A 19,712-nucleotide genomic window follows, 5' to 3' on the forward strand; every position below is an offset into this window, starting at 1 on the left:
CCACAGCCAAATGCCTACAGAGGATGAGACAGGTCCTGAACAATCTGCTGAATGGCAAGAATAAAATCCAAGCCATTAACGTGTATGTCCTACCAGTGATAGGATACCCAGCTGGTATAATATCCTGGCCACTGGAAGAGATGCGAACTACTGATATCAAGACAACAAAACTCCTCACAATACATGGAGGGTTTCATCAAGTCCAACGTCTTGAGGCTGCACACGAAGTGAAGTGAGGGAGGCTGAGGACTAGTGAGTGTCAAAGCCACCATCCAGGAGGAAACGTCATTCCTCCAAGAATACATCCAGAATATGCCCCCCAATGACAACTACTAAGTGAATGCCTCAGACAAGAGCAACCCTGTGAGAAAGAGGGGCCAGAGGTGGGATCATGGAAAGACAAAACCCCACACGGATTGTACCAACGACAAATTGAAGTAACTGACATAGAAAGAAGGTACCAGACGCTGGAAAAGGCAGGACTGAAAGAACACAGAGGCACTGGTCATGGCTGCACAAGAACAGGCCCTAAACACAAGATCAATAGAGGTCGGGGTGGACCACGCTAGACAAGACCCCAGGTGCACACTGTGGAAGGAAGCCCCTGAAACAGTGCAGCACATCACAGCAGGGTGCAAGATGCTGGCAAGAAAGGCAGACACAGAATGCCATAACCAGGCTGAGGCATAGTATACAGAAACATCTGTGCTGAGTATGGGCTGGACACCCCAGGGTCTAGATGGAGCACACCCCCAAAAGTGGTGAACAACCAAGCCAAGATCCTGTGGGACTTCAAGATTCAGACCAACAAACTGGGGATGGCCTATCAGCCTGACATAGTGGTGGTGGAGAAACATGAGAAGAGAGCAGTAGTGATTGATGTAGCAATCCCCAGTGACAGTAACATCAGAAAGAAGGAACACGAAAAGCTGGAGAAACACCAAGGGCTGAAAGAGCAGCCTAAAGAAGATGTGGAGTGTGAAGGCAACAGTGGTGCCAGTTGTGATTGGGGCACTACGAACAGTAATTCCTAAACTGGATGTATGGCTCCAGGAAATACTGGGAACAACATCTGAGATCTCTGTCCAGAAGAACACAGTGCTAGGAACAGCTAAGATCCTGCAGAACCCTAAAGCTCCCAGGCCTCTGGTAGAGGAACCCAGCTGGAAGGAGACACCACCCAGAAAGGGTGAGAACACAGTAGTTAAATATGTGTGTGTATATACACTCACAGCAAGAAGGTCCTGGGTTCAAACACCTGCCGTGGCCAAGGGCCTTTCTATGTAGAGTTTACATGTTCTCCCCACATGTGTGTGGTTTCCCTCCAGGTACCCAGGCTTCCTCCCATGAACCAAAAACGTGCATCAGGTTAATTCATGACCCTAAATTGCCACTAGGTGTGAATGTAAGAGTGAATGGTTGTCTGTCCATATGTGTTGGCCCTGTGACAGTCTGGCGAACTGTCCCGGGTGTACCCCGTCCTCACCATTATGAAGCTGGGATTGACTCCAGCCCTCCGTGACCCTGAAAAGGACAATGATGGTCATGGCGCAAGCAAAGCTGTCCGAATGTAAAGGTAGGGACAAGGATCAGATCAAAAATGATCTAAATGGTCAAATATCTGACAGGAAACGTTTTATTCAATAAAACATTTCCTGTCAGATATTTTCCTGACACTTCCATTTGGATCAGTGTTGATCTGATCCCTGCTTTCATATTTGGACATCTTTGGCAGCTCCATTGCCATCATGTTTCTTCACTTCATCAGCAAGTTCAGCATTGCACTTTGCCTTAGTAAGAGTCCTGAGTGCCTGGGCTGATACGCATTCATTCCAGTTTGTGTCAAAAATTTGCTTAAAGGGGACATATTATGCTTTTTTTCAATTTGTGAAGAGCTTCTTATAGTAGTACGTGTTGCCGTAGCCTCATTGTGACGTTCAAATTTGAAAACTGTCTGTTTCCTCCCTGTCTTGCTACACCACATTTTGTGAAAATACCTGCTGAAACTGTCGAGTTTGAGTTGGGTCCGCTTATCCTGAAATAAAAGGATTTAACCCCTCCCCCTGACTGTGCTCCCACCATGTGTGTGTGTGGCCAGACGCGTTCAAGTGCATACCGGGAAGCAGGCTCAGAAACAGCCTGTTCTGAGGAGGGCTCATTCGAGAGACTTTTTAGACGGCTGAAACTCGAAACAAAGGATGAATTACTAGCTAACGAACTTAAATATGATGCTTTTGGGCTTCTGAGACCTATATGACGTGACTGAAAAATAGCATAATATGTCCCCTTTAAACAACTATGCATCATGAGCAGTGTCCTCATCCCCCAGATAATATGGCTTTGCATTCGACAATGCTAGTTTCTTCAGGCTGTGACCTAATTTAAGGGCGAGAGTAGTGGTTTTGTAGAAGCCCTTTGTTTCATCAAATCCAGCAGCAGCTTTAGAGTTCTCCTTGACCTGTGATGGTGACATACATTTTCTCCTCACCGTTTGGTAGCTTCATTCTTATTATTGGGCAGAAACCTTTGTTACATATTCATCCTGTGAGTCAGTGAACTTAAAGCTACTGAGTGAGTTGAGGACACTTCACTGGTTCAATCCCATAAAACAATGAAATCATACAGTAATGATTGGCTCACTGGTGGGTTTACATATTTGAGTTGTGACGCTTTTGGGTGGAGTAGATAGAAGAACTTTTGATTTTAATTTTTGGGGGTCCCAGCCAGGTCTCTCTCCTGACATATAATTTTTGTGTTATGTCAGTCTTTTGGTTTCAGCCAGGGATTTTTCTTTTTCAGTTTAAATGCTCTGCAACCAAACACTTGTTCTGTTTGTCCACTAAAGACATAACTTTCACACATCTTAAATGAGAGCAAACTTAAATAACCATCAAACAGTGAAGGAGTTTTCAGCTCAAGAAAATGTTACTCTTTGAAGGTAAGAGTCCAACGCAATTTTGTCTTAAAGACAAAAACTAGCAACTAGTTTTTGTCTCAAAGACAAAAACTTGGAAAACTAGCATGTAGCACGAATGTAGCATCTCCCCAAGGCTCCACCTAGCTCCGCCCAGCTCCCACCCCATTGGAGGAGCTCCCGTTGGGAGTGGAGACGCGGAGACGTTCGCGGCGCGCACGGCGCTTCCACGTCCAGTGTGTCCCTGGTGTAACCTGTCCTCAGCGCTTCGTTTCTTCGTTTTTCTTGATTTGCACTATGCCAAGTTATGGCGCACTCAACGGTCAGTAAACTCCCAAACATTCTTCTCTGCCATTCTGCAACGACGCTCCGTCCTTCTACGCGCACTGAACCAGAGTCAGTGCACGCGTACATGTACGCACAGGGGGCAGGTCGAACGGAGAAGGGATTTGATTGGTTTAAAAAAAGGTGTCCCCTCAAGACTATTGGCTGCTGTTTTTCCCGTTTTACTCCTGCTGTAGATAGCGGATATTTTCCAAACTACTTTAAAAACACACTATGAATTGCTTCCCATCGGGTCATAAAGATCATTTTAACCAGTATTTAAAAATATGTATCTCATTCAGATCGCCAACCCTAGCTTTAAGTTCAATTCATTTGTTCAGTCAACATATAGGGGAAAAAAAATTCTAGTGAGAAGAGAAAAAAAAAATAGTTCACCCAGGAACAGTTTAACTCAAAGCACCTCAGCCCATTGATGCAGTACTATTTCAGTACTATTCAGTGTAATTTATTTTTTGCTGTCCGACAGACAGTCAGAGCTGTGCTCCAAAACCGGTCTGGAGGTGGAGTGCTGAGAGGAGAGAGGCGAGAGAGTGAGCACGGTTCTGCTTTACCGGTGAAGTTATTAATTAAAGCAGCGCTCCCTGAGAGGAGATGAGAGCAGTTTGGGGGTTTCGTCTGAAATGTGAGGATTTACGTCTCACTTCAGAATAGGGCTGAACGATATGGGGAAAATATTGAATTGCGATATTTCCCCTCAATATTGCGATTGCGATATAGAATGCGATATTTAATTTAGTCTATTTTTTTTTTTTATTATTTCAAAGTTTAAGCATTTCTTTCCCATAGGTTAGTTCTATTTGTTAGAATTAAATAAAAAGATTTATGGCTTGTAACAAACTGAACTTTATTAGAACACTCATTAAAAAAATAGAACAAAATCTGTAGATTCAAAATTTAAAAGTCACTAAAGAAACAACTTAAGACACGTGGAATGAAGCACCTGCGAAATGGCTTTGGCCTGTTCCAGCACTCTAGAGACCGTTTTCTCTTTTGATCCCCATCTTGTTGGGCACTTTGTAACGAGGTTCTGCTCAGGGATGCGCCTCAGTCACAGCTGACAAAGTGTCCCACCAGCTTCCTGCACATCCTGTTGCTGAGACGCTTTCATCTTTAAGTACATTTTCTAAAATCTAAATACGAATAATCACATTTTTGTAATAGGAGGCTACATCAACATAAAACACACAACTGACTACGTTAACATACAGTCAGTATTCGGATCAAGGCCAATATTCCGGTTTCTGAAACATTTGGAATAACCCATCTACCTGCTGAAACAGACGACGGGCTATATGCACAGCTCCATTACTTCCTGAAGTTCAGACAGCACCTTTATTTCCTGTGTTTTATGATTGGATGGAGTGATTAATCCAGGTGTCTGACCTTAGTAAATGGTCAGACACATCTGGATTAATCAATTCATCCTATCATGAAACACAGGAAATAAAGGTGCTGTCTGAACTTCAGGAAGTAATGGAGCTGTGCATATAGTCCATTATTCCTGTTTACATGATCAGGATGTCCCCATTCAAACCACGGCCACAGACGACGCCATGACTGCATTTGCACTTCATGCCACTAGGTGTGCTGTTTGCATGTTCAACCTTATTTTACAGACACCACAGAAGAAGAAGGGCTGCAGGCGCTGTGCAGGCTCTCTCTGCATGTTTGAAAAAAAAAGTGTGAGCCGACAAGACGTGGTAATATGTTCAATGATGCGATGCAGCATTTTTTCAATAAACGAGAAGAACTGAACGATCGTTTCCGCACATTTTATTTACTTAGTAGCAGCTAAACTGTATCACAAGTAGTTCATGTACTCAAAAGACCAAGATTCCTTGCAGATAGAACATGCGCAGAACAGTATTTAATGTCCCTTTCGACCGCGATATTCCTCTCTGTCTCCCTCGCTCTCTCTCTCTCTCACACGCGTGCACGGAGCAGGGCATTCCTTGCAGAGGACGTGTTGCTGTTCCACGTCTTTTATAAATCCACTGCCATTGTGCAAAACGAGGCTCGGTGGTCACGCTGCTCCAGTCAGCGGCACTTTGTTAAACGCGCAGTCTGCACGGCGCCCTCCGATGTAAATTTGCGTCACGTGACTGTAGTATCGCGCCACTTGCGATGTGCAAATCACATTTTGTAATATCGCGAGATTATCGCAAATGCGATATATCGTTCAGCCCTACTTCAGAACAGTGCAGCAGAGAGGAGCCGATGTTTCCCTGTTTGTTCCTGCAGAGCGCCAACTGGCAGCTAGCAGCTCTTATCCTGCACAGGTGTGCCCTGGAGTTCAGGCACCACCGAGAGCGCCACACCCGGAAGTGATTAGCCTGATTAACTGCTGTCAGAGTCCAAAACGTAAAATGTATGGAAGAAAATGAAGCATATCATAAACCACTGGGATGGTCCTGTAAAGGTGCTATAATACCATTTTTATGATAAATATAATGAAAAGCATTGCCATTTGTCACCTGTAATTGAAGAAACATTTTCTTTAATCAATCCGTAGTCTCATCAATGTCCTTGGTCAAGTTTTTTTCCTTTCAAACTGAGGCAACTTCGGTGGCGGTCACTACTTCCGCGTTCCAGAGCCAATCACATGTGAGTTCCTGAGGTTACCAAACAAGCAGAGCAGCTTTCCTTGTTTAATGTCTGTGCAGCCGGCGTGTGCTGTGCGACACCTACCGTGCACGTGTTACCGGCGCCAGACCGAGGGGGAATCTGGACCGGTGTTCTGTCGTAATGTGCCCCCCCGTCGAAATGTGCCTCCATTACATAATCCTCGTTGAGACGTGCATGCATTACGTAACCCTTGCGCTACTGCGCGCGTGCACATGAAGGACTGCCGAGTTAAATCTCCCAGCCATCGGCCTGTGCCTCCCTGCCTCATGCGAGTGCCCTTTTCCCCACTAAATAGAGCAGGATTTAGTGTTTTTTGTTGGTTATTGTCAATATTTTATACCGTTTTACTGCTAATAAAGATTGACTAAACATATATCACAATAATGTTCTTGAAAAAAATGCTAGAAATCTATTAAGAACTTTGACTCGTGTGTTAGCTTAGTACTGCACCGTGACGTTAGGCTAGTGTTAAGCACCGTACCATGCGCCTTCACATCGGATTACGTAATGGAGGCACATTTCAACAGAACACCGATAGCAGGCGGCACACAGGCTAGAGAGCACTGTGCAGCCAGTGTACGGACTGGACTGTGGATCACAGAGAGAAGACGACTATTAGTGTGTTTTCCAGGCCACAGCTCGTTTATTTTGAGAAACATATGCAACCATCATCCACATTCATTGTCAAATTACTTTAAACAACAGAAATAACAGCTTTCTCCAGTAAAATAAGGCAAAATAAAGTATTTGACCGGAAAGTGCAACAACGTCATTAGGGATGTCCCGATCAGGTTTCAACTTAATTTGAGCACGTCTGTGTTAACAAAACAAGTGTAACAATCAGGTAATAGATAAAATATTACCTTTGGTGCAACTGTAAGTAATAAAAATGTCTAATATAAAAATGAGCAGCACCTCAAAACACCTGGCAGCAATGTAAACAAATAAGAAAACTAAAGTGCCACAGCGTCATACAGTAGTGCCAGTAATGTGCTTTCAGGAACTGCACTCCTGTTTCTCGCTAATCGTCCTTCTTTAGTTTCACAGAAGAAATGTGTTTTTCTCTGTCAGGTTTGAGCCTGTTCCTATTTTCATTCAGAATGTTTGCAACGGCACTGAAATCTCTCACTGGCCCAGTTTACATGGGTGTTTCTTCAATCCGATTGAAAACAATCGTGTTAAACACACATGTATACATGGATGGCATACAAGTGATCCACGATGAATCCTCGTTTACAAGGACCCTGGGTGAAGCGGATTATGCAGCATTCTGTGACATGCGTACCAAGTCTCTCACAAACTTTGAGGTCTTTATCTCTGCAGCAGCAGTCCTCAGCGCCGAGCAGAGTGTTTTTGTCTGCTAATATCTGCTCAAATAATCCAACATCTCCATGATGCGCTGCTTAAGGAGCGAGCCCTGCCCCGGCCTGTGACTGCCTCTCTTGTAGGATTTCCTCAAAGGCGCTGTCCAGGCTGCTGCATGCTTCATGCCGTGGTGTCTTGCTCACTGGCTCTGCTACAGCTCCAGTTTCCTCTGGCATTGCACTTGCGGCCCTCCTCCCCTCTGTCTTTGCCGCCTCCTTGATGAAGTGTTCCTTTGCAAGCAACAGGTTGGTTGATTTTGTGAGGAAGCTAAAAACAGCATCCCCCTCCCAGGACAGGACACATTTGAGGACTAATGAATGAATGAATTTAAGAAATGCATGGGATTATAGTTTGTTTTATACAATATCCATAAAGTAATCTTAAATGAATGTACAATAACAATTATCACAAACTCTTCTTATGGCTTCAGTTGCTGTATCAACACATACATTTTGACTTAGCACCTTGGAATATAAACATTTAAATTAAATAAACATGACTATATGCAACAGAATATTCACATAAGACAAAACATACCCAATATATCAATAAACATTATAAATCTTTATATCTAAACAAAGCAAAGCATTCAGGGTTTTCGTTGTAACTTGTAACTTCGGTAACTTGTTACAATGACAATAAAGATGATTCTGATTCTATCAAACAAATAAATGCAAGTCAAGAGTACCATTGTGTCAATTTGGAGCTTTAAAGTGCAAAAAAATACATTTCTGTAGAAAAAAAACACATCTGGCATGAAGCCTACAAACTCTCGCGACAACACAACCAACTCCTGCGAGACTACCGGCGCAGCGTGGCTCCATAAACTCACACAAAAAGTCGCATTAAACTTCCATAAAACAACACAAAACCACTTTCCATTACATGTAGAAGTCACACGAAGCCTAGAGCTTCCATTTAAAGAAAGTTTATCACATTACTGACCTGTGAAACGGAGGAAGAGCACGAGACAAAGAACACAGATCCACTCGTGCTGAGACAGGAAGTCCATCCCCAGAGCGCACTGGGGCGGGCACAGTGGCAAAGGTTCCTCATTCAATCTCTCAATTCCTCAACCCCAATTTCACAAGACCACCTTTTATAAACATAAAATGCTTGTGTTCCATAACACTGGATTTTTAAACTATAAATAATGACACCATGACGTTTGGTCATAACGTTACCAATAAAACATTATCATGATGTGGTTGCACAATTGGGTGCACCACAATTACACATTACCTGTAATGGCAGGGATTACATCCGCTGCAGGTGCAGCCTCCCTGCTCACATCAGCTCTTCAGAGCAGGACAGCACATCAGCTGTTCTGTCCATCCCCATACGGAAAAGAAATAGAAGAAACTCAAAAAAAATCCATCGCCTTCAGTTTATGTTCCATGTATTGTATGTTTCATGCATAGTATATGATTTATTCCTGAAAGTGGCCATTTAATGGTCTGTCGCAGGGCTAACACAGAGGGACAGACAAACATTCACGCTCACATTTACACCTCGGGGCGATGTAGGGTCGCCAGTTAACCTGACATGCATGTTTTTGGACCGTGGGAGGAAGCTGGAGTAACCGGAGGGAACCCACACACACACGGGGAGAACATGCTGAAAAAAATGGCTGTAGACTAACTTTTAACTTGACGGACTTTATTTGCAGTGAACTGATATTACAATGAACAACAGCATGGGCAAAACTAGTAAGGGATCAAATAAAAACCTGCCACAATTTCTCTCTATAACAGGTAAAACCTGGCTAAAAATGTGACACTCTAACAGTAACAGTTACTACCAGGTGGATCACGTTGTGAACTGTATTTTAACGTTTTGTCGTGACAAACACTTATTTTTGGCACGGAGCTCTGTGATCTTGGCATTGATTGTGCTGCCAATGCTGGAGGGCCGGGTCCCAGGCCACCTCTCAAGCGTTGCACCTATGAACACAAGAGGGGAAATGGAAAACAATAACAGTATAATTATTAATCTAAAAGTGACCAATAAAAAAAAAAGCATCATTACATTATATTAATGTAATGTTGGGTAGATTTTGTATGTTCTCCATGTGTCTCTGAATTTAACACAACTGACACTAATGTCTGACACTGCAGAATGCTGGTATGGTGAATTAAATCATTAAATTTAAGCATGGACTACTTACTGTAGATGACATCCAGTTTAGTTTTGTCCAGAGGTAGACGAGCGTCTCCTCTACACAAAGACTGCTCACCAGCAGTATCTCCATTGGGAAGACTGCAGTCAGCAGATGCCTCACAAATCCTGTAGCTGAATTTGCATTAACTGCAAAGGCCCACGCCAGTTTCTCTACCATGACTCCAGTCCCAGGATGGATCTCCACCTGTTTAAACAAGGAGACATAGTGAGGATTTAGGGCTTAAGTAAAATTTGACTTGATTAAAGACATTAAGACAAAAATTATGTTGTCCATACTCATACATGTAGAAGCAGTAGATGATGAAGCAGATTTACAGTTTACAGTCGCCGTCCCACCTCCATGGCCCGATGTCCTGGGGGAGCTGAAGCAGGAGCAGCCAGCTGGTACGAGTTCGTTAAACGCTCCACGCTCACCCGCGCCGATCCAGGTCTCTGTCGGGCAGAGGAAATCCAGAGCATGGGCGCTAAAGAAATCCCTCAGGATGAAGGTTTTGTTGCTCAGGGATCTGGCGTTCACCAGGCTGATCCTGGCCGGAGACGGCGCCTGTGGTCCGGCGGGAGCCCAGTGCAGCGTCCTCAGGTGCCCGAGATTCACTTCGCGCCGGCGGAGCCGGGGAGAGGAGGGGCGGCGGGGCTGGAGTCCGCCATCCAGGCCAGCAACAGGGACCAAGCAGGGTTCAGGAAGTGCTGGGCCACGACGAAGGAGCGGGGTAATCCATGTCCTGTCCGGGAGATGGACAAACGCCGTGTCAGGCAGACCTTCAGCTTCACCGGCCGACGTCTGTTGGCAACCAGATGCAGAGCATGAAAGACGCGATGTCATGACGCACACGCTGCTGTTACTGCGTGGAGTTCAGAAGTCTCACTCTGTACGACCGCATGACTGCAGACCTGATAAAGTAGTGTCAAGTCGTCTGAGTTTCTGTGCTGCTCCGGACGTGAACAGAGCGTTCTTTATGGATGTTGTGCAGGATTTCACTCAAAGAAACAGGCCCGGTTTTCTTTCAATTCTTTGATTGCCAACAATTTTTTGATTCCTTCAGATTCCTTTAGTTTTCTTTTAACTCCTTAACCCTTAAGCGGGTTCTTAGTTTCTTTGGGCTCTTCTTTAGGTTGTTAGTTTAGCTCATAGTTGTTGGAAGGTTCTCAGGTTCTCGGGTAAAAAACCGGCTGTCCATCCAGGTCGAAGAGTTCTTTTGCACAAGTTAAATCCAGACAAGAACACTTTTCTGATTTTTACCAGACTGTGAGCTGTGTCCTGCTCTATGCAGGAAGGCTGCAAGTCAGGTCTCCCTCCCCCCAGCTGGCCAGGGGCATCAATCAGGTGACTGAGTTCACCTGGTCTTTCTCCTTCCTGATGGGGGATGGGAGGCGGAGCCAGCTCACAGCCAGTTTTGACAGAACAAGTAATGAGAATAATCATATTGGAGTCCTGATCAGGAGGTAACCGATCGAGTCTGAAACCACGCGATCGGGCCTGATTTCCGATCAGTTAATCTCAAATAAATTTAAAATCATGGCTCAAAAACATATTTCATCATAAAATAATCAATCTTGGTTAATACATCTACCTGCAGACCCTCTTTCAGTCTGACACGTACGGCGGGACACAGTTGCAGAAGTGAACAACATGGCGGCGCACATGAGAAAACACTCAAAATAACCTTTCTGAACTGACTGAACATGCTACTGCAAGATTTTGGCAGAATATAAAACATATGTACAACAACTGGATTAATCTGTCACGCAATACACTTAAAATTGCTGTTCATCCGACATCTTTGAAAACATGCAAGCACCTCGCTTCACGAAAAAAAAAAAAAAATATATGTACAAAGCAACACTTTCTCAAAGAAGCAGTACAAACTGACAGAAGACCTCGAAGAAGTGTGTTCATTTTAGGGCTGCCACAAACGATTATTTTGGTAGTCGACTAATCACCGATTATTTTTTCGATTAGTTGACTAATCGCATAATATGTAAATTAAGTGTAAAACATAGTTTATCGCACCACCATGAAGCTGCTCTTTATACATACATATATAAAAGTAGACAATTCAGATGATAGTTTATTAAACCTTTATTGAAACATGCAAAAAACACTTAACTGTGTACCATAAAAATAAAGAAAAGGCATTTTCCCAAACAATACAAAAATAAATCCTTCAAGTTAATTTTTTTCCTTAATTTGTGTTTGGTATCAAATGCAGCAGCAACAATGAGGTAACCTGTAACAAAGGAATTATTCAAGTTTCCATCTCACTTACTCAGACCACACAAAAGTGCATTTTGTGTTCAGTGCTCATCAACTGTTTTCAACTTTATACTCCGACTCTACATCATGCCAATCTATACAAGGCTCTTGTTCATGGCCAGGAAAGTCAGCATCTCTACATGCGCTGGAGACAAGCTTGCTCGCTTTTGGGAGCAGATGTTCCCTGCTGCAGAGAAAATCCGCTCCGATGGGGTGGAGGTTGCAGGGATGCACAGAAACGACTTGGCGAGTTTTGATAGTGTGGGGAAACGCCCCTCATTTTCACTCCACCATTTCAGTGGGTCTACCGTTTTCAGAAGTGAGTCCTCTCCAAAGTACAGCCGAACTTCAGTTATCACAACTTGGATGTTTCTGTCGTTCTCAGATTCTCCATCCTCATTTTCACTCAGACTGTCTGTGTCCGACTGAAGAAGGGTTTCCAGAGCACTCTTTGTACCTGAACCATTGGCCCTCTGCTTTGCATCCTGTGTCTCAGTTGTTTTTGCTTCTTTGACAGCAAGCAGTTCACTACTCCCCTGCAGTCTGATGCCATCTTCGGAAGTCAAAAACTTCAGCTTTCTGTATCTCGGGTCCAAGGCAGCAACAAGAAGAACCAGATTTTCTTTGTCTCCTGAGATAGTGCAAATACTCCCCCATCTCTGTGTTATCCCTTTTCCTGCACTGGAAATGAAGTATTTTCCTGAGCTTGTCTCAAATTGGCTTCGGTGTACAGCCCGTGTCAGCCCTTTGACCACCTGTGGAAGATCTGAAATAGTTGTCCACTAAGGTAAACAGTAGCAATCTCAAAAGGTGCCAACCCTTGCTTCAATTCTTCAAGCAGCTCCCACTGCTCTTGCTTCAGGTCAAAGTAGTGTTTCCCCCTTGGAGTTACCTCGGGATCTGACAGAGTGGCAGTGACAGGCCAGCGCTGTTCAAGGAGTCTTTCTATCAAGTGGAATGTGCTGTTCCATCTTGTACTGACATCCTGGATCAGGGCATTTTGCTTCACATTCATTTGCTCCTGTTTCATCTTTAACTTTGTACTGGCCACCTCACTTCGCTTAAAGTGCTCCACAAGCTGCCTAGCAGCACCTAATGCTCTGCTGATGTTGGTTTCTTTGAGAGCAGTGTTGATTATGAGCTGGAGTGTGTGTCCAGCACAGCGGATAGAGGCCCATCCATGTTTTTCTTCAAGCAGTCGCATTGCTGCCACCATATTGGAACCACTGTCGTGAACGACTGCTTTTATCTTGGTGGGCAAGATGTCAAACTTTGCTAAAACCTCTTCCATCCATGTCATTATATTTGCACCAGTATGCCTCTCCTCAAGAGGCAAGGTGGAAAGGTTGAAGGTCTTCATCTTCCAATCTTTACTCAGGAAATGGCATGACACACCAAGGTAGGCCTCTGTTGCACGACTGGTCCACACATCAGTAGTCAGTGCAAGCAAACTGTTGATGCCCCTGAGAGTCTCCTTTACCTGAAAGACATGATTTGGAAGAATAGTAAGCAATACGAAGAAAATTAGATACAGTATTTTTTTCATTATTAACCATTTGTCAGTTTATGCATCAAGTGGGTTAAATAATAAACAATCAACATTTAAATAAAAAAAAAACAAATTACATTGCTTGCCTTAACCATGATGAATTCTTAAGTCACTAGTGTGTGTGTGTGTGTGTGTGTGTGTGTGTGTGTGTGTGTGTGTGTGTGTGTGTGTGTGTGTGTGTGTGTGTGTGTGTGTGTGTGTGTGTGTGTGTGTGTGTGTGTGTGTGTGTGTGTGTGTGTGTGTGTGTGTGTGTGTGTGTGTGAGAGAGAGAGAGAGCTGTGATCTTTTTTAATTCTTATGTTTTAATGTTCCTTGCTTATTAAATCATATTTATTGTGTTGTTGCTTTTGCAACATTTTTTAACAGATTAATGTCAATGAATTAAATTGAAAATAGAGTGAAAGAGAGACTGACCTTCTCCAAGGTTGAATGATATTTCTGCTCCATCAGTGTGGTGAAGTGGGATCTGCCTGGTAGGTAGTTGTCATGATAATCCGGGTTAAACTGTCTGATCATCTGTTTAAACCCTTCACCATCCACCATGGACAGGGGTCTCATGTCCGTCACCAACATGTTCAGAATGGATTCAGTCAGGACATTTGCTTGCTGAGGGGTGCAGGTAGTTGGCTTTGTAACAAAGTCGTCCATTGAAGAAGAACGTACTTTTTTGGCACTGAAACATAACGTTAGAAAACATTAGCGTGACATCACTTCTTATTAAAACACATCACTGTTATAACGTTACAGGAAACACATGAAATATGTGTGCTAAAGGCAGCTAATGAATCAAATCGTCACCGCTATTGTTAACGTTGACAGCTATGAGTAAATAGCACGTTAGCCCTCTATGCTAATATTATTAGCTTACCGAGACGACGGTCCCTCTTCATCGTTGTCACGAGCCACGACGTGCTTCCGTTTCAGGTGTTCACGCATAGCTGTTGTGCTGCCGTGGAAGGCCAGCTCTGTCCTGCAGATACTGCATTGCACCGTCTTATCTGATGTTTTCTTGTAATGTTCCCACACTATTGAGCTCCGCTGCCGCCGGGTAGCCATGACGCGTCGCGGCTGAACACGACTGCGCATGTTTGTGAAATAGAGAAAGGCAGACGCGGCAGTGGAACGAAGTTTTGAGACAAAACAAAAAACAAACAAAAAAAAAAAAGATGCGTCGACTGTTAAATTAGTCGTCGATGATTTTAATAGTCGACGTAATCGTGATTAATCGACCAATCGTGGCAGCCCTAGTTCATTTTAATCCTGTCCTGCCGAGAGACGCTGCCTTCAGGGGAGCTGAAAAAGGTGCAGAAATGATCCCTCACTGTAATAGCCTCTCTTGATGCTCGGTTTCCTCCCATGTTCTGCACTGGTGCCATGAATCATCCAGTATCCTCTGGTTTTCATTTTGGGGCAAGCAAATAGTTGTGCAGGATGCATGCAGCAACTACAAGAGTGTCAACTTTCTGATGTGGAACTGTTTTTTAGACCAGCTTTCACAATTGCCAGGAAGATTACCTTAGATCTCATCTTTCTGTCCATGAACTGGTATATTTCTCTTCTGCATCCATCCACTCCTGCACTGTGTGTCTTTGCCATCACCACGGAACGAGGGAGCTGTTTAATGTCAGGCCTGATGACTAGACTCACCTTTGATAAGTCAAAAGTTGCCTCTGGAGCTTCCATTTTTCCTTGTGTTGCTGGTTGCGTTTGTGTTGAGATGAGTGAGGACTGGTTAGCCAGTAGCCCAGTAGTAGATTATCAGTGGGGGGCTGAGGCCGCCTTCATTCATTCAGCTGATGTTCAGCTTGAGGTCCTGGGTGATGATGGTGCCCAGGAAGCAGAAGGACTCCACAGTGTCCACTGGGGAGTCTCTCAGGCTGATGGGGCTGAGTGGGGCTGTGTTCCCCCTAAAGTCCACCATCATCTCCACTGTCTTTCGAGCGTTGAGCTCCAGGTTGTTCAGCCTGCACCAGGACACCAGGTGGTCCCTCTCCCTCCTGTAGACGTACTCGTCTCCATCAGCGATGAGTCCGGGCAAGATGGCCTCATGAGCCATCTGATGAATAACTACTCTAATAACTGATGTAAAAGGAGTTGTTAGAGTCGTCATCAAAGTGTTAGGAAATTAATGGCGGCAGATGTTTGACATTCAAAAGATATTGCCCTTTGTATGTTTAATTCCCGGCTTGAAGTAAATGTTTTGTTTTTGAAGATCTTCTGGTTCAAAATGTTGTGGTGAATTGAAGAATAAACTGAGCTTTGACAAGAACTTTATTCAAAACAACACTCAGTTTAAATACATTAAAAGACAAAAACAACGGCCTGAGTAGTCACACGCATCAACAATGGTGTTTGGTGGGGTTCATGTTGCCGGGCCTCCTCCGTTGTTGCGACCCCTCAGGGCTTCAGCAATCCCAAGCAGGGCCCTCAGAAAGGCCTGATTAAAGCAGCCTCCTCTCTCTGTGATGAGGCCTCGTGCTCCCCGGCTTCACGGGCGTCCCGGAAGAGCAGTTGGAGGGGCTCATCGCATTGGAGCTGGTTCAGCCTCTGCTGCTCCAGATCTTTGGCGTGGATGTTCTGCAGGACAGCAGAGACGTCTGGCTGGGATGGAGTCCTTTTTTTCTCTTTCCTTAAAAAAAATCCAAGAAAGCCTACACGCCTGTGCTGGTCATTCAGTTATAGATGTATTATGATGTGCGCCAAATATACATATCCATGTATCGATGAAGCCGGGTGTGGAAACTGCTTGAAGGGAACCTACGTTGCTGGCGCAGAAGATGGTCCCTGTGCTGGGAGAGAAGATGGCACCGGTGTTGACGCTCTGGTGGGCTGAGAGACTCGTGCTTCTGTCATGGCGGGGGTCAAAAGGTAAACTGCACGAAGAATTTGTGAGAGGTTCCCGGACGAGCCCCCAAAAAAAACCCTTTTACCATACGGCTCGCTATAGGGTAGTGAGCATTACTTCCTTCCCAACATAAATGCTAAGTGCAGATTACTCTTTGTATTAAAGCAATATTCAGATAAACACACAATATAAAGTTCCAAACAAAATATTAATCAGGTTTACTAAGTTCAGTTCTGGAGTTTTAGAGTGCTTCTGGATGTTAATTGACACAAGCTTGCATGTTATGATCGGTGGCGCCCGTTGGAGCTCTGATCCAGTGAATTTGTGAATTGTGTAATCCTACCAGTGGATCAGGAAAACCAGCTCCGGTCCGGATTGAAGCCACGATGTGCAGGGGATCCCTCCTCTCGGCGATCTCTGACGCAGGCAGTCCAGGCAGTCGGTGAGCAGCGCGTCCCTCATCTCCGCTCTGGCTTAACAAGGCTGTCCGGTGGGGTTAGCCTCACGCTAGTTTAGCCACACTGATTCGGTCCTGTCGGCTCTACTGTCTCTCCCTGTGGCGCGGTCTGTGGTCAATCCTCCTCAGCAGCCCGCGGGAGAACAGGAGTCACTGGCCAGGAGGTCAAACAGAAACCGAGCTCGGCTCACGCTAGCCTTGAGCGGTCCTGCACACGTCCGTGTGCCGCCTGAAACACTGCAGAGGCGCTCACTTTCTCCTTCTCACTGAGCGTCGCACTTCCGGTCTGATCTCCCCGCAGCGTCAAACATTACGCCCTTAAATAGGCTTCCAACAGAATTAGAGACTTCTTCATATTTAAACTGGGTTTTTAACCACAACTAATGAAATAATATAATTCTTATCGTTCTTTAATGAAATAAAGAAAACACATACGTGTTTCTTTATTAAATCTTTTAAACATAACAGAAAAACTTAATATTTTCCATTCTCCTTCAGAAAACCATATTACTACATCTGTTTACCAAAATCTCACCATTGTCCTCTGTCTGTGAGTCGCACGGCGCCATCGTGCCGCTCCTGCCGTCCCCTCTGGTGTTTGCGGACCGGTGACCGTAGATGGCGTCCCTCTGTGTGAACCATCTCCATGTTGTTTTGATTGCCCTGCTTCTGGAGTTGTGGTCCTTGTTTTCCCTGTATTCGCTTTTCAGTTTTTTCAATTTCTCACGGCACTGAGTTGAGGTGCGTGGGTAGCCGTGTTCCAACATGGCCTCAGCCAGCTCTTGAAAAGCTTTTTCGTTTCTCGTGGCACCGTCCAGCTCACGCTGTATCCTCTCATCTCCGACCAGGCTAATGAAGGTCTGCACCTCACTCACCGACCACGGGATGACGGACCGCTTTGCAGACATGTTTATGTATTTTCCTGGTCGTGTAAACGTCTTCCAGCGTCTGCAGCGCTCTCAAAAAATGGCAGTGCTTCAGGTTTCGCTCGAACCAGAGCTGGACGCTTATTGGTCAGCGATTTTGACCAATCAGCGACCAGTATGTGTTTGACGTCTCGCTTCCAGCCTGACTCAGCCCGACTCGACCCTGCTGTGGAGCAGGGCCGAAAAACCTGCCCGGGTTGTGGTAAAGCAGGCTGGCAAAGCAGGCTTTGGGTGCTCTCGGCTTGTATTTTGTGATTTACCTGAGCCCCTTACAAACACAGGCAGTGGCCCAGGTTACATGGGTATTTTTTCACGAGTTTGCGTGTCGCCAACTTGGCTCTGTGCCGACTTGGATTTGGGCCGACTTGACTGTGATCCCTCCACTAGTACTGACGACGGATGGTGTCGCATGGCTCCTGCGAACTGCGGAGATGCTGGCGCGCTTCCCGGCATTCCGACAGCGACGCCCCTGAAGCGGCGTCCTCTCCACCGGCGAAAAAGTCCCGACAGGCCTGAGAAAAGGCCGAGGTGAAACTCTCCAGACTCTCACATACTGGGGAGCGACGATCCCACTCTGCCGTGGTCCAGTTCTCAGCTCTCCTGATCAGGTGAGAAATGATGAAGACTAAGCGGGACCGAGGCAAATCAGAACAGGAAGTCAGGGTTTATCAGGTTGATTAACAGATCCAGTCCGAGGGCCGAGTCCGAGTCCACGGAGCGGGCATGACAAAACCCATATAAGTGACCCGTTCAAACACAAAAAAAGGAATTGTGCCAGAGTGCTCCACTGACTTTGTAACAGGCCTGTTTCCCCAGGTCCTGCAGCCTATAATCACTGTCATTATCACAGTCCTGTGAGCACTGTGTTGTACTCATGCAGCCTGAGTACTGGTGGCGGGGCATCTGGACATGGCTGGGCAACTGCAAAGGTGAGTATGGGAATGGATCTGGATGTGGAGATGGAGGCTGTTGAAGAGGTGGTGCTGGATGCAGGAATGAGCCTGGATGCTGGGATGGAGGCACATGAAGAGGTGGAACTGGGTGTGGAAATGGAGGCGGATGAGGTGATGGAGCTTGATGTGGAGGCGGGGTGGGATGTGGAGGGAAGAGGCTGCTCAGACCAGCAAAGAACTGGCCCAAGAGCTGCTCATTCGCACGGGACGACAGCCCCATAAACCGGTCTAAAAACCGACTGTCCTTGTCCTCTTTCCACACACGCTGAGACTCCTGCATAGTCTGAAGGGTCTCTGTTTGCTCCATGGACCAAGTCCGCATCGCCTTCGCATAGGCAGATGAGGACTGGCGTTGCCTTGATCCTGAGGGACATGGAAATCTACCACTAGTAACAAAGAATGCATTGTGCTGCTGTAGTTTGACAATCTGCAACCCTCTGTGTGATGTGGGTCCTCGTTTGTTGTTGTAATGATGGCACAGCCGACGGTCGATGGTGTTGAGTTCTTTTATTTTCCCAAAAACGTAATCCCACAGTGCAGAAACAAAATGAGGCGCTCAAAAATATTTACACTATTTACAAAACAAATAAGGACAAAAGGAAAATTCTTGAAAAGCTCATTGATCTTGAGTTACCTCCGCTGTAACAATCCTAACCAATGCTTGCAGGCCTTCAGTCTCTCTGACAGAGTGAAGTCTCTCTCTCTCTGTCTACTGGTGGAGGTTGGTCAGAGTTTAATCGCACAATCATGGTCATCTACATTGAGTGCAATATGGAAACATGTCCTAACCTCAGGAAAGAATGAGTGACACATGAGACCCACCTCGAAAGGTTCCATCATGTGAAGAGGATGCAGGAGCAGATGCAAACAGGACGTCCATAACACTGCTCTCCAAGTTCGCCGAGGGCCGGTCTCTCATCACCTCCTCCATTTTTTCAAAGAATTGAAAAGTGAACGGGCCGCTACCGCTCTGCTTGTTGTGCGTTTTGGCTTGTAGTAGCTGGTTTTGAGCGCCTTCCAGCAGGTTTTCACTTGTTTAATTGTCCGGTCCACTCCAGCCACCAACAGCGCATCGTGGACCCGTCGGAATAGTTCGCTGTTGCGGGTTTTCCTGCCGTCCAGCCTTTCCATTTTTATCTGGTCCACGAGAATGTCCACTAACGCACCCGCATCATCCTCCCCTGTTGCAAGCCCATCTGCAGCCTTAGATGCTTCTTCTACCTTGTCGGTGTCTCCTTCATCCCCTGGGATCCCAGAGACACTGTCTTCCCCAATTATGGCCGCAATTTTTTTGTCGG

This window comes from Salarias fasciatus, chromosome 2, assembly GCF_902148845.1.
Source record: "Salarias fasciatus chromosome 2, fSalaFa1.1, whole genome shotgun sequence".
Taxonomy (NCBI): Eukaryota; Metazoa; Chordata; class Actinopteri; order Blenniiformes; family Blenniidae; genus Salarias; species Salarias fasciatus.